The 13,772-nt window shown below is 43.2% G+C and overlaps 1 protein-coding gene across 7 annotated transcripts in view; it reads left to right on the top strand.

Moving 5' to 3' along the window:
* Positions 1-13,772, top strand: part of RNLS (renalase, FAD dependent amine oxidase) — a 298,200-nt gene that overhangs the window by 128,406 nt on the left and 156,022 nt on the right. The window lies entirely within an intron of this gene.

Below are 13,772 nucleotides of genomic sequence, written 5' to 3'. Positions count from 1 at the left end.
AAACTCTGGAGGCTTCACGAGGGCTTTCAGGATTTCAGCGGGAGCTGGGATTTTTCCTAAAATGTATGGATTTTTGTAACGTGGGTGGAGGAGGGAGGCTGCCTGTATTTTCTGTTCAACTTTATCAAACCACCTAGAAGGCTTTTGCTATATAACTCCTACGAGTATGACTCAGTAGGATCCTTCCAAAAGCCACTGGAATTGTGCAAGAGGACAGTGAAGAAAACATTTGAAATCATAGGAGTTATATGGTGAGGGGCATTGGCCAACCACGAGGCTGGCCCCCCTCTCTTGAGGAAACTGATCCTACAGATGGAACAAAGCTGGCAGGACACCTTGACTGTTTTTGACTTCGTCAGGCATCTCAAACAGAAGAATCATGAAGCTGTTGACAGGTTCCTGGTGGCTCTGACGCTGTGAGTCCCAGGAGTCATCAGAGCCCCAACTAGGCTCCGGGCCCCACTATACGTCCAGGTGTGTGAAGTTACCCGTCCCGTGTGAATGCTGCCCTTTGAGTTGAGCAGTGCGTAGACCTGTCTGTGATGCGGCTGATGGGGGACCTGGTTCCTTCACGTGGATGCTCACCTCATCTCTTCTGTTCAATAGCTACTTGACCTTGGGCAAGGCATAGAACCTTGTGTACCTTATATCTATGTACCTTAGCTGTACCTTATCTGTAAATATTCCCCATAGTCCTTTGCACTTCTCAACTGATCTCATGGTCGTTTTTGTATTCTCGATCTTCCAGTGTTATCTGAGAATTTGTGAATATGGGTTTCATAGTCATTACTAAGATACCAGTACATTATAAGATAGCTAGCTAGCTAGCTGGCTGGCTTATCAAGGAAAAACGTAATAGAAACAAAAGCTGGAAATTTACCGCAGGAAAGCCATCAGAACTTTAATTCTGCTAAAGCTTTGGGTGGTTATTCAGCCCTCTTGGAAACACAGTTTGGACTAACTTGAGATTTAGGGCCCAATGTGGGGAGAAACGCCATGGAAAGAACGGTTCCTAATTCACTTAGTTGAGATGGGAAATAAGAGAGTCCCCTTGCAATGAGGCGAACATGATTCCTTTTCCAAATTTTTAAGAATTCTGATTAGGAATAGTTTTATCACAGAATGTTCTTGGTGACTTCTCGTGTAGCTTCTAACATCCCTTCAGCCCTTCAGTTAAAAATGTTTCATGTTCAGTGGATCTAAGGCCCCTTGGGAGCCTTTGAATGGAGGTGGATTAGTATTCTCTTTAAAACAAAAAGAGTAAATGAAGAATGGCCTTGCATTGCAATACAGTGATCCAGGGAACTCTTTTGTTTTCTGGAGAATAACCGAGTCATTGGAAGATATTTCCAACAGAAATGTAAATACCACATTAACTGTCTGTTCCCAGTTTCTTCCTCCCTGCAACGAGAGAAAGGAGTCACCTTAAAATGAATTATAAGGCCATCAAGTTAGAAGTAATTATGGGAATAACTCCCTTCCTGCACAGGGTTTAAATGACCTGCACGGGTTGCCCTAGAAGGTTTAGAACTTTTGTTGCTATAGATTTTCTAGAAAAAGGTAGAGTTTACCCCCTCTACCTTGGTATCCCTCGATCCTAATCAACCTGCATGAGCTACCTTCCACACCCCACCCGGGACATTCCTGGTTTCACCTCCCTCCGGGGCTGAGTGCCTCTGTGGCTCCTTAGCGCCATGTGGCTTCCTATGCGCTGCTCCGACAATGCCTTTGAACTTTCGTGTGTTTCTCTAGCTATTCAGCTGTGAGCTCTTTGAGTTCAGAAGCCGTGTTATTTATTTTTATGTTTGTATTTTTTCAATCTTTTTTCTCATGTCCTGAAATAGTGCCTGACAGATACACAGTACTCCAGAAATACTTGGTGAATTGAATTAACAAGACTATTTACATAGATCAAATAGCTCAAGTGCAGGAAACATGTCCAGACTTGATTAACTAAGTCTCAGGGAAGTAGGCACAGTGTGCTCCTGGCTCTTGTGCTCTCTACCAACCCCAGGTGCACCCCCACCTTCACACCCACACTTGGGAACAAGTTCTACCTCGGTCACAGGGCAAAGAAATCGGATAAACCTACTCCTATTGAACTGTAATTGATTTTAATATGTTTCCCTTGAGTGACTTAACCACCCCTGTTTATTTGAGCTCTTAATAATTCTTGTTTAGGCTTTATAGCCTTCACTAAGGAGTTGACCTTGTGGGAGGTTTGAAGGTTGAAATCCCATACATGACCTCTCTAAATCCTAACCATTGAAAATAGATACAGGAAGTATTATTCATGGAACCCCAATGGCTTCCTAAAGAATAAAGCCCCCTGCTGAAGGGGTCGTAGAGAACAGGACTGAAACAGGAGGCTGAAGGTGGTGCTTCGTATGTATTTCTCACACATCAGTGGAGCAACCATGTATAGGAAAAGTTGGATCTACAAAACTGACCTGAGATATTTTTCCTCCCACCGTAACACCAAAATAACGTCCCTAGAAAAGTTGCCAATGGCTTCCTAATGATCAAATCCAATAGTCATTTCTTTGCCTTGATTAATTTACAATTGCTATTTGGCTCGGTTGAACATGCCCTTCTTGAATTTTTCTGTGCCTTAGGCTTCTACCTTTCCTTGATTCTCTCTTCTTTCCCCAGCCATTCTTTCATGGGCTCTTCTTTTTCAGTTCACCCCTGAAGAGTTGGCATTTCTCCAGGTTCTGCGATAAGCCATCTTGTCTTCTCACTCTGTGGATCATCTATCAATAATCTCATCCACTTCCAAAGCATCTAGTCTTGTCTGTATTCCAGTAACTTCATGAAATCCACTATCATCACTCCACACCACTATCCATATTCCAGATCAATATATTCTTTTTTTTTTAATCCCACAAATACATATTGACAAATTACTGTGGTAGTAAATGGTGGAGATACAAAGACAAAAGTCCCTACCTTTAAGAGACAAACTAGTAGCAGAGACAGATATGGAAACAGAGTGGAGTGGCTATATCCAAGAGAATATTTGGAAATAAGAAAACTCAGATCAAACTAGGAGATCTAGAGAGAGAGCTCAGAAAGAAAGGATACCCTGAAGGATACTTAAATGCTGACTAACAGTGACCATTGTTATTAATTCAAGAGTCCCTCACCTCCTTTTCTTTTCTTTTTCCTGGCTGGTGGATGGTCTGAGTTCCAAGGCGGGGGTTGGTCTGCATGCCTCTTCTTCCCCCCCCCCCCCCCCCCCCCGCTGCCCTCTGTCAGTTTCATATGGCGTGCGCTGCTGTCCTCTGCAATTCATGGTCCTTCTATTGGCTTCTAGTCTGATAGCCCTCTTAGTACTTGTGGGCCTTCCACAAAAGGCTGTGAAATCTCTGAGCTGTTCTTGCTACCTCCTGCTGAGGTATGCAAGTTTGTGAGCCTGACCTCAGGTCCACCCGCAGAGACCCTCTCATATGGCATCTTAGGGTGGGAATTTTCTCACAGGCACAGGTGTTTTAGGCTTTACTCTGAGATCCTTTTCTAGAACCTACCTCTCAAACTTACCTTATTTTTTAATTATCTGACTGTAAAAGCCTCCACCTTGGGTAGGGAACGGAGAAAAGACATTCCGCACCTATGTCATCCTTCTCTCCCCTCTTCCTCCTTTCTCTGTCTGAGCCCCGTGCTTTGTGCCAAGAAAGGTGTTGATTTCCTCTCTCTGGCCTTTTCCATCAAGTTCTGTAGCTTTCCCTACTCTAAGATTCTTGATATAATGTCCACCTTTGGGTCTTCCAGACTCAACTGCAACTTAGAAGTATATTTTTCCCCTCAAAAGGCCCAGCTCTTGCGAATCAAAAGCTCTTTGACTTTCAAAACGGTTGTCTCTGCCATGAATTTCAAGGACATATTTTGAAACTCAAGGCCAAGAATTGGACTTTTTGTTCTTGACGCTCCTTTTGTGTCCTACCCTCCCCGAAGCAAAAACTTCAGCCTTCCTCAGTTTAATGTTAGAAAGGCTAAAACATTTTTTTTTTATTAAGAAAAAGAGAAATACATTGGATTTCATAACATGCTTTTGCTATACTGGTAGCCAGACCAACTTTCAATATTTAATTATATGCCTTTCCATTTTGTAATTGTCTTTTAATTTCTTAACCCTAGTATGAAAAATTTAAGATTATTTAGGGCGGAGAAGAAGTCAGAGATGTCTTTTCTATCCCTCAGAAAATAAAATGGGAAACAGAAAATGGGTTCATTTTTCCATCCATTCATTCACTAGGCAAACATTTGTTGAATACCAAGAGCTATTGATGAAAAGATGAATAACAACAGTCCTTGCCCTTCATGAATTTGTGAGTTAATAAGAATTACTATTAGGTAATAAAAGGAAAGTGGAAAGTAAACCAAGATAACTCAGAGGAGAAGAATATAAATCAGAATGAGGGAGAAAATAAAACAGCTTCTTGGAGAAGGTCACACTTGAGCTGAGCGTTGAAGGTTCAGTGAGTTAAATGCATTGAAAAGACTTTATTCCATCCACAGGGACCTGCATGAATGAATAAATGGGAGCATATTTGGGAATCACGACTGTTTAATTGTGTCCAGGAAAAGTAAAGTCTTTGGTGGTCAGAGAGGAGGGCAGTGGAGAGATGAGAGTAGTATTCACTAAACAGATCAAGAAAGCCCTTTTAATGGGGCTCCTGGGAGGCTCAGTCAGTTAAGCATCCAACTCTTGATTTTGGCTCAGGTCATGATTTCACAGTTCATGAGATCAAGCCTCACATTGAGCTCTGCACTGACAGCACAGAGCATGCTTGGGATTCTCTCTCCCTCTCTCTCTGCCCCTCTCCCTAATTGTACTCTCTCTCTCTCTCTCTCAATAAATTAAAAAAAATTTTTTTAAGACCTTTTTTTAAAAAAAGTTTTGTTTATTTATTTTGAGACAGATTGAGAGCGTGGGGAAGGGGCAGAGAGAGTGGGAGAGAGAAAATCTCAAAGAGGCTGCACTGTCAGCACAAAGCCCAATGCGGGGCTCGAATTCATACATCATGAGATCATGACCTGAACTGAAATCAAGAGTCAGACACTCAACCCACTGAGCCACCCCAGCACCCCATAACAAAAGAAAGACCTTTTGCACTCGTTAGAAGTTTGAACTGACCTATGAAAGCTATAAAGAATTATAACAGGATTTAAGGACTTTAAGGAAACTCTTAAAAAGGGTTCTAGAAAGGTCACTCTGGCCAGTGTGGAAACACAGAGAATGTACTGCATTCTTAGGGCAATCTCACACTAGCTGGGATAAAGGTTAGAAAATTATTGCCAAATTCAGATGAGCGGGAAGAACCTGGATACAGACGATGAAAGACCGAGCAGGAGGTCTGGCGGATATGTAGCAGGCCTAACCTTCAGGCCTTGGATGTGAGTGTGGAGGGAAGAAAAGAGGACACAGGGGATCCTAAAGTCATCGAGCGATTGCGAAGAGTCGTTGCAGGCTTACTTAGGGAAGGGCACATGGAGGGGAGATACCGTGGTAAGATTTGGCCGAGTTGGATTCGACATGCCTGAGGGACTGGAAGGAGGGACGTCGGCTGGAGAGCTTCACATTAGGTTCCATGGCTCACGTACACGCGCCAGAATTGGAAGCGTTGATGGATGTTATTGCTAAAGGCATGTGCGTGAGCAAGGTGTTCAACCAGGAGGAGTGTGCGTGGAGAAACCAAAGGCACAGAAGAAAATCTTGTGGAACGTGGCACAGGCCAAGGAGAAGGAAGTGTCAGAGGCCAGTAAGAAAGAAGTCTTGGTGGGGAGAGGTGGAGAGCCAGCGGGGGCGAGAGAGATAACAGAGAGCGTGGGGTGAGCATTTGGCTCCTGCCAATGGCCAGGAGAAAAGCACCGAGGACACGAGAGAAGAGTACGAACACATAACTCCATGGCTTAAGGAAAGAATAGGTAGTGGGTTCTGCTTTTTTCTAGAAGATTAACATAAAAGACAACTGTGAGTAGTGAATCAATGGGGGATTTTTTTGCCCTTTCATTTTAAACCAGATTCTCAGCATTGAAACCTAGTTTTAAACCAGGTGAATGTTCAATTGTGATGTGAATGGAAGGGAAACCCACTTCAGTAACACACATATATAGACGCCCTTCCTGAATGAATAAAGTTTTGATATAATATATACAAAATATACTTGAGAGAGTAATATTCTGCAGCACTAAAGTATTTGCCTTTTCTGTACTTCTTAAAAAAAAACAACAACTAAACCCCAAGATCCTACATAAAACTGTCTTCTCCTACAAAGAAGAGAGTCAGCCCCTTCTCAGTTTTATATCGTATGATCGAGGGCCCACAGGGACCCCTGTCTCTGCAGAAGAGCTCCTGAACAATTTCCAAATCCCAAAGCAGTGTTCCCAGCCTCTTGTCCTATTGTGTGAGCTCACCATTCCTGTTGAGAGGAGCTTCGGGAGGGTGTCACCATGGGGCATAGTAACCCTGCCTCCTGTGCCTCAGATGAGCTATTTTTTTCCTTGCACACAAGAAGCTTCAAGTTGGCTGCGTGGGTAAGTGAAAGCATCATAAGCTGGGAGCTGTCCTCCTCAGGGGCCCCGGTGAGACCTGTCAAGGTTTCCTACTTCCTTTCTGTGTTTATTAGTCATGGGATAAACAGTAGCGTTTGACAGCAGCCCTTGCCTCCCCAGCCCGTCTTAGACGTCTGGTTGTCTTTCTGATGCTTAGAGAATGAGTTCTTCCCCCAGGAAAGAAACCCCTGGGTTACTGTCCGTATCATGGAAAGGCAGCCCTCACTTCCGTCCCTGCCAAGCAAGTAGTGACTAAAGAGAGCATAACCATGTTTGCTGATGGACACAGAATATCCAAATATCCTAAAGCACAAAGCGCCTGCATTTAGCATTGATGCATTCAGCACTGAGGGTCTCCCAGGAGACTTGGAAGACCCAGAAGTGGTTTGCCTTTCAGTATCAATGTTTTAAATCTGGACAAAAATGCTCACTTCCTGGCATAGCAGTGCCTCCCCTCTTTCCTTGGTCACCGTGGTCAGCATAGCATAGTTCCGGAGAATCACCACCAACTTGATTATAAGTAGGAGGGAAGGAAGAGCTCTGTCTCGCTCCTACAAGGATAGGAGCTTGGAAGAAGTGGAAGGGAAAATTAAAGTGAATTTTCTCCTAGAGAAACTGTGCCATCTTGGGGTTTGTGAGTTGCCATGGGTTCCCGAAGTTCATTACCAGGCACGAAGAAGTTTTCTCTGTTCTGTCGATTCCTGAGTCTTCAGGGTAGAACTCATTTGATCCAGTGGAAAGAAAATACTGAAGTATATATTATTTATGATATATTCTTACCTATAAAAAGAAACAGGGATTTTTGTGTCTCTTAACTCAAAATTTGATAAAAATTTCGCTTAACTCAAAATTATTTGTGCTAATGTACAAGTTTGAAGAATTGTCATTTTGAGATCACGAATGCCAATGGTTCCTTACCAAGCATCCCTGCCTCCTTCTTCCTTCTAACAGAACCTGCATTTATTTAGTCATCTACCCCTTCCTCGAGTAGCCCAGGAGACTGAGGGGAAGCTAAATACATCCCCAGTTTCGGAGTCAGTCTTGAATTTCTACACTAGGCAGGATCCAGCCTCCTGTAGTGACCGTAATGGGGCTAGTTAGTTGGCCATGTGACCTAGATTCAGACCACCGGGGAGGATTTTTATTGCATAATTGGGAGAGGGATTTTCTCTCTCATGCCAGACGGGAATAAGGAAGGATGTAGTCTCATTGCTAGCCAGAGATAACTAATGAAGAGGAGAGAAACCAGCCGGAAAAAGTCAACACCAAAGATTGTAGAGGAGACCAGGAATTTAGCCCAAGGGGACATGGTATGGCTCTAGCCAAACTTGAAATCTTTCCTCTTTGTTGACCTCCCATTATTTGAGAGAATTAATTTCCTTATTATTTGAGTCAAGGTGAATGGGGCTTTTCTTTCTTCGCATCTGAAAGTGTCTTGAGTGATCCATTTATGATTAACATTTCATATTCGTGTCTGGGCAGACCCTGCAAGTAACTGAAGGCTGTGTCTGCCTCAGTGCTTGAATTGGAGGAGTACCCACCACAGATTATCTCTTCACCTGCCTATCACCAGACCTGAAATCCTGGCCATTAATGGCTGCGTTAGGTGAGAGCACTGTGCCTGTTCGGATGCCAAGGGGACTGACATCTTAAACCATGAATTCCCACAAACATTTTGGGGAATGCTTGCGTTTGTTGAGTACACATCAGTATGACTCAGCCAACATTTATCACATATAAAATGTTAGGATCTAGAAAGAAATGAAATCACAGACGAAGAAGACACAATCCTTGCCCTCAGAGAATGTATAATCAGTAAGGGTAACAGATATGTATGCACCCAGTCAGCCATATTACAAGCAGCTCACGAACGAATCCATGATGTCAGAGTAAATAGAGAGCTTTGATTGCCAATGGGAGTACTTTTTACAGGAAGACTTGGAGAAACTTTCAAACAGAAGATAACGTCTTACCAGGATCTGGGCAGGCAGTACAGAAGGGACGGTCCAGACAGTTGAAATGTTTCCTTGAGAGAAACAATAAGAAAAGACCTTACAGCTGGGAGCTCCAAGTCTGACTTCCAGCTCTGTTGCTGTGGGCAAATTACTTCCCGCTACTTTAGACCTTGGTTTCTTTCTTTGTAAAATGAGAGTTTGGGTGGGTCGTCTACAAGGGATCTTTCAACTCAGATGATTCACGGTTCTACACATGCCCTCAAGAGATGCCAGTACTACGCACAACCTGCTTCGTTTTTTTTTGCCACAGATTTTGCTCCCATCTTCTTTGGCCCAAAGTTGACCCCGATTGTACATATATATCCCTTTCTAGTGTGGGTGGTGTTTGAGTAGGTCCTAACTCACAAAAATGTTTTCACTGACTAACAAGCTTGGTGGCAAGACACCTCTGTTGGTTTTAAGAGCCTACAATTGCTCTGAGGAGAAGAGAAAGACATTTGTTGTGTTTTCCGCTGTCTGATAAAGTCACTTGGAATTGTTGGAGCTTAGAATACTCGCAGTAAGTAGAAGATTAAATTAAATGGCACCAGCGACACCTGGAGTTTAAGATCCCGTGTTCTTACTGAGGATCCCCTCCTGGGCAGGACTCTGAGATTTAAAGCAGCCATGGTAACAATAACCGCCTGTTCTTTTATGACTGAAGAGAGTTTGGAGTTTGGTGTAGTTCTATTAAGGTTAAAGTGGTTTTTGTTATGTGAGAAAGGAGAAATAAAACAACACGTAACAGGGAGAAAACTGTTGGGTCTCGCTTAAGAATATATTGGATTGACTTGTATATATCCATTCAAGTTCACTTTTGGGTTTTGGTTCTAAGAATAGGATCTCCCTGGTGACCTCAGCCAGCCCCTGTCGTTGTTCTTGGCGAGATACAGAAATCAATTGTTTAACCTAAGTGAAAGGGAATTTACTGGGATAACATGGATGTGTATATGGAGGGCAGCTGAAAGAGTAAAAAGGAGCCTGGAGGACTGGGTTTGGGAATGTGCAGAAACCAAGGGTCTCTCGGGGAGCCACAGAGGAGAGGGAGGGAGAGCCAGTCTTTGGTGGCCCTCTGGTCACCCACAGCTGCAGTAAATACTATTGCCCATATTCCTTTCATTCTCACGTGAATAGTTTAAGATTAAAGGCAAGGGGTGAAACACATTTTTGGCCAAATTCATATCACCTGCCCATTCCCTTGATGTTCCAGGGGAGACAAAAGAAAAGCATCTGTCCCGAAAGAAACTCAGGAAAAGGAGGTCTCACTCCCTTTCCAGATTTTGCCATATCTGGATATGATGCCTGAAAATGCAGCAGCCATCTTGCATTATGCAGCCAGAGGGCAAAAGCAATACACTGATGATGGCAGAGAGGGGAAAATGGGAAACACTTGTGACTTGGTAACTTTAAAGATCTGTTGATCCAATCAGTCTTAAAGACGGTCCCAACTCTGGTCTTCTTGTCATCGAAGCTGGTAAATTCCCTCCATATTCAAGTTCAGCTGAGCACAAATCTATGTCACCTGCAGAATTGAAGGCATCATAACCAACCTACGGATCATATGCCATTTTTTTTTTTGCCTGCCCAGCATTTGTTCCCCATCCTAATGTCATTTTTTGGAAATCTGCTTATTACTGATGAGTTAGAGGTACTCTTGGTGGGAGAGTATGCTTCCTGAGTTTCTTTCTTAGCGTGAAGAAACCTTTTCCAGAAGCACCCCCAGCAGACTTTCCTTTACATCCCATTGGATAGATTTGAACCGCAGGAGCACCCATAAGCACAGGAAATGGGGTGTCTATGATTTGCTTACACTCAAGAACATCCTTCCCCCAGTCCCTGAAAATGGGGATGAAGTCAGCCTTGCATGAGTCCTGAGTCACATGCGGATTGACTGGGTATTTGAGTGGATGCAAAATTTTATTAGAAAGCAGGGTGTGAGGGGGCTCCTGGGTGGCTCAGTCGGTTAGACATCCAACTTCAACTCAGGTCATGATCTCACAGTCCATGGGTTCGAGCCCCGCATCGGGCTCTGTGCTGATGGCTCAGGGTGTGGGAATGAGAGTTGGGAAGACTTTCAGCAGTATCAAGAACATAGTCCGTTATCCTGGTATCTGGAAATTCTCTGTAGCAAACTGGTCTATTGGGTAAACTTGGACTTGGATTTCTCCCTAAGACATAAACCTTGGATACAATCATTGCAGTAATTCTTGCCATAACATAAATCTCTTGATTTTAAAATAAATTATTTCAAACTATAAATTTGAGTAACGTTGTCGATGGCAAAATTCAGCCCCATCTCTATGGCACTTTAGGCACAACCTTTTTTTGATGTCCCTTCTGCATCAAATGTTAATGAATGTCGGTATTAACTGGAGGACAGGAGAGGCAGGCAGGCAAGAAGAGGAGAGCCTGTCTTCTGCCTTCAGGCAGACTGATGCTTCTTTACGTCGCTTACAGATTGAAAGCCAATGGTCTATCCATTTCCCACAAAGACACCCCTGTTACAAAAAATAACGCTGAAATGCCTTGGTTTTATAGCTAGTGTTTTCTGAGGCAGGGCCTGATGTGCAATTTTCGCTCTTGTTCATGAAGTTGTTTAGGGTTGTAAATTATGCATTAGCCTCCGAACTGCTGTAAGCATCACCTCTGTTATTTGTGTGCCTCATCAATAAATTATGCCATTTCAATAATATGCAAATTTCTGTCAACATTTTTGGTCTTGAAATCACAAACCTCAAGCTCGTATAAATAATATATGGAAATGTACATGGTATCTGCAAGCCGATTTTATTATTGGGCACTTACTGGTAATGAAGTATCATATTTAGTTTGATGAGTTCTTGATAAAATGTCTAGAAATGAGTCCCCAGCTGTCCTGTTTCTCTTAAGAGTAAAGACGTTTATTTAGCTTTGAGGTTACTGATAAAATTCTGAGGGACCAAGACCAGCTTGAAGCCCAAAAGAGAGTTCTAAAGAAGCAACTTTCTTAAAAGGCACTTGGGGGTTCGTCTGCAGTAGAGCTTTCTGGATGCCTGTAATGGTCTATAGTTTGGCAAGATTTCTCACAAGCAAACTGAAATTTGCTTTGCTGCCAGTGTTCATACTCAGTGCTAGAAGCTTTGATTGACTACGAAATTATCATCGTGAGTGGCTTGGTAGCCTCGACGGAAATAAGACATAAAACCTTCGTACATCTGTGGATTTGATACAGGATGGAGGCCTGGGATTCTTGTTGTTATTTGGAACCGTCCTGGGAGACCCATGTGGGCCAAGGTTTTATCTCTGACCTGTAGGAGCCACAGGGATGATTTGGTGGGCAGGGCTCAAGAAGCCATAGGAGGAGCCCAATGCTGGCGTCCTGTGTGGCATCTGGTGCACACAGGGCCTCCGTCCAACCCCTGGGACCATCGCGCTTTCACTCGACTAGTGTGGCAGCTTACCTCGCCAGAACCCCGAGTGAGCCCACAACCAACAGCTGCTCCTCCCTGAGCGCCAGCTAACAAATCCCTCTTTACCCTCCCATTGCCCCTTTCCATCTCGTACTCACACCTTACTTCCTACAGTCCCTCCCCTAAACTCTCTAGTGAAGCTCATCACTGTGCCCCAAGGTCCTGGTTCCTCTCTGCCTCTTCATTTCGACGCCATCAGCTCACCAGGGTCAGCCCTAGGACCTTGCTGATAGATCAACTCTTGAGGCCTCATTTTTAGTTATAATATAATAACAATCACAGGGGCACCAGGGTGGTTCTGTTGGTTAAGCGTCCAGCTCTTGGTTTCAGCTCAGGTCATGATCTCATGGTTCGCGGGATTGAGCCCTGTGTAGAGCCTGCTTGGGATTCTCTCTCTCCCTCTCGCTTTGCCCTCCGCCTGCTCTCTCTCTCTCTTTCTCTCTCAAAACCAAATGAACATTAAAAAAATTATAACATTACTAATTAAGAATTATGTAGTGTAGCTGTTAACAACTACAATAATTTAAAAAATAGCTCTTTATTTTAATTTTCCTATGTGGACTAAGCAATCTTACATGCTTTCTGTTGTTTAATCCTCTAAACAACACCAAAGGGGCCCATTATTATTATCCCAGTATTAGAATCCCTTAATATTCTTTCCCTTTTGAACTGAAGCTGTGTCGCTTTTGCTTTATAGCCATCCCTGGAGACACTTTTGATGTTGCCTGGAAATTTCAAATTCCGGATTCTTGCATTGTTTCATTTTTGTAACGGTCTCTTCTTATTTTATGGCACCACTGTCCTCTACGTTCTTTTCTAGAGTGTTATTTTTATGTAAATATTGAAGTATTCTGTTAGTTCTTTGAATTCTGTTTCCTTATGTGTTTGGGGGGATGCATTATTTTTTGATCTTTGTTCATAGGTTTCATGTTGCTTTACTCCAAATATTTGGTAACTTGATTCTTGTCTTTTCACGTTGTGTTGGAAAATCCTTGGGGGCTGGGCTGGGGGGCAGGAAAAGGTTCTGGGTCTAGTTACAGGTGCTCATGAATGAAGGGGAAAGGAGAGACATACGTTGATTTTGGTGTGCTGGAAACTTTCCTTCTGGTGGCGTCCACCCTCCCAGTCACAGGGCCCTTTCTTCCAGTTTCAGCAAATGAAGAGTTGAGGTAAGGGAATAACAAGACAGCTGGTCAGAATTTCGTTTGCCAGTGAATCACACAGACGTGCTTCTGTGACTCGTGTCTGTTTGCACCCAGCAACCGCACATTTTTAACCACTCTCACCTTCGCGAGTTGCCCTCCTCGTGTTTGGGGGCAAGGTTTTCTCCGATCTTAGTCTCCACCTGATTTGTAACTTTCAGGGATGCTTCAAAATCTCTGGCCCTTTGATAGCACACAGCCTTGTTTTCCAAAGTTGTGTGATTGTATAATTACTGTTTAAAATATCTGTTGTCACTTCATGAGATTTTTGTCTGGGAGGGTATAGGGATTCCTGGAATCAGTCGACCATTTTGATCCAATCTTTACTCCCATTTCACAAACGAAGTAGCTGTAATTAGAAATATGCCCAACAATCTGAGATCCTCTTTATTCTAACCAAATCCAAATGCCACAGCCTGTGCTCCCAACCAGTATCTATTCTGATTTTCATTATAGGCTTTTTAGTTTGGATAAAAATGGCTCATTTTGTCCATACAATACAGTCTATAAGGTGTTATGACTATTGTTTCCAGTTTACTGATGAAGAAACAGACTCAGAAATGTTAAGTGAT

Source organism: Lynx rufus, unplaced genomic scaffold (genome assembly GCF_022079265.1).
Source record: "Lynx rufus isolate CCGP_SWC_20201006 ecotype Redwood Valley unplaced genomic scaffold, mLynRuf1.p SCAF_25, whole genome shotgun sequence".
In the NCBI taxonomy this organism is placed as follows: Eukaryota; Metazoa; Chordata; class Mammalia; order Carnivora; family Felidae; genus Lynx; species Lynx rufus.
The sequence above is the reverse complement of the archived record's forward strand: the minus strand, read 5'-3'. Positions and strand labels throughout refer to the sequence as shown.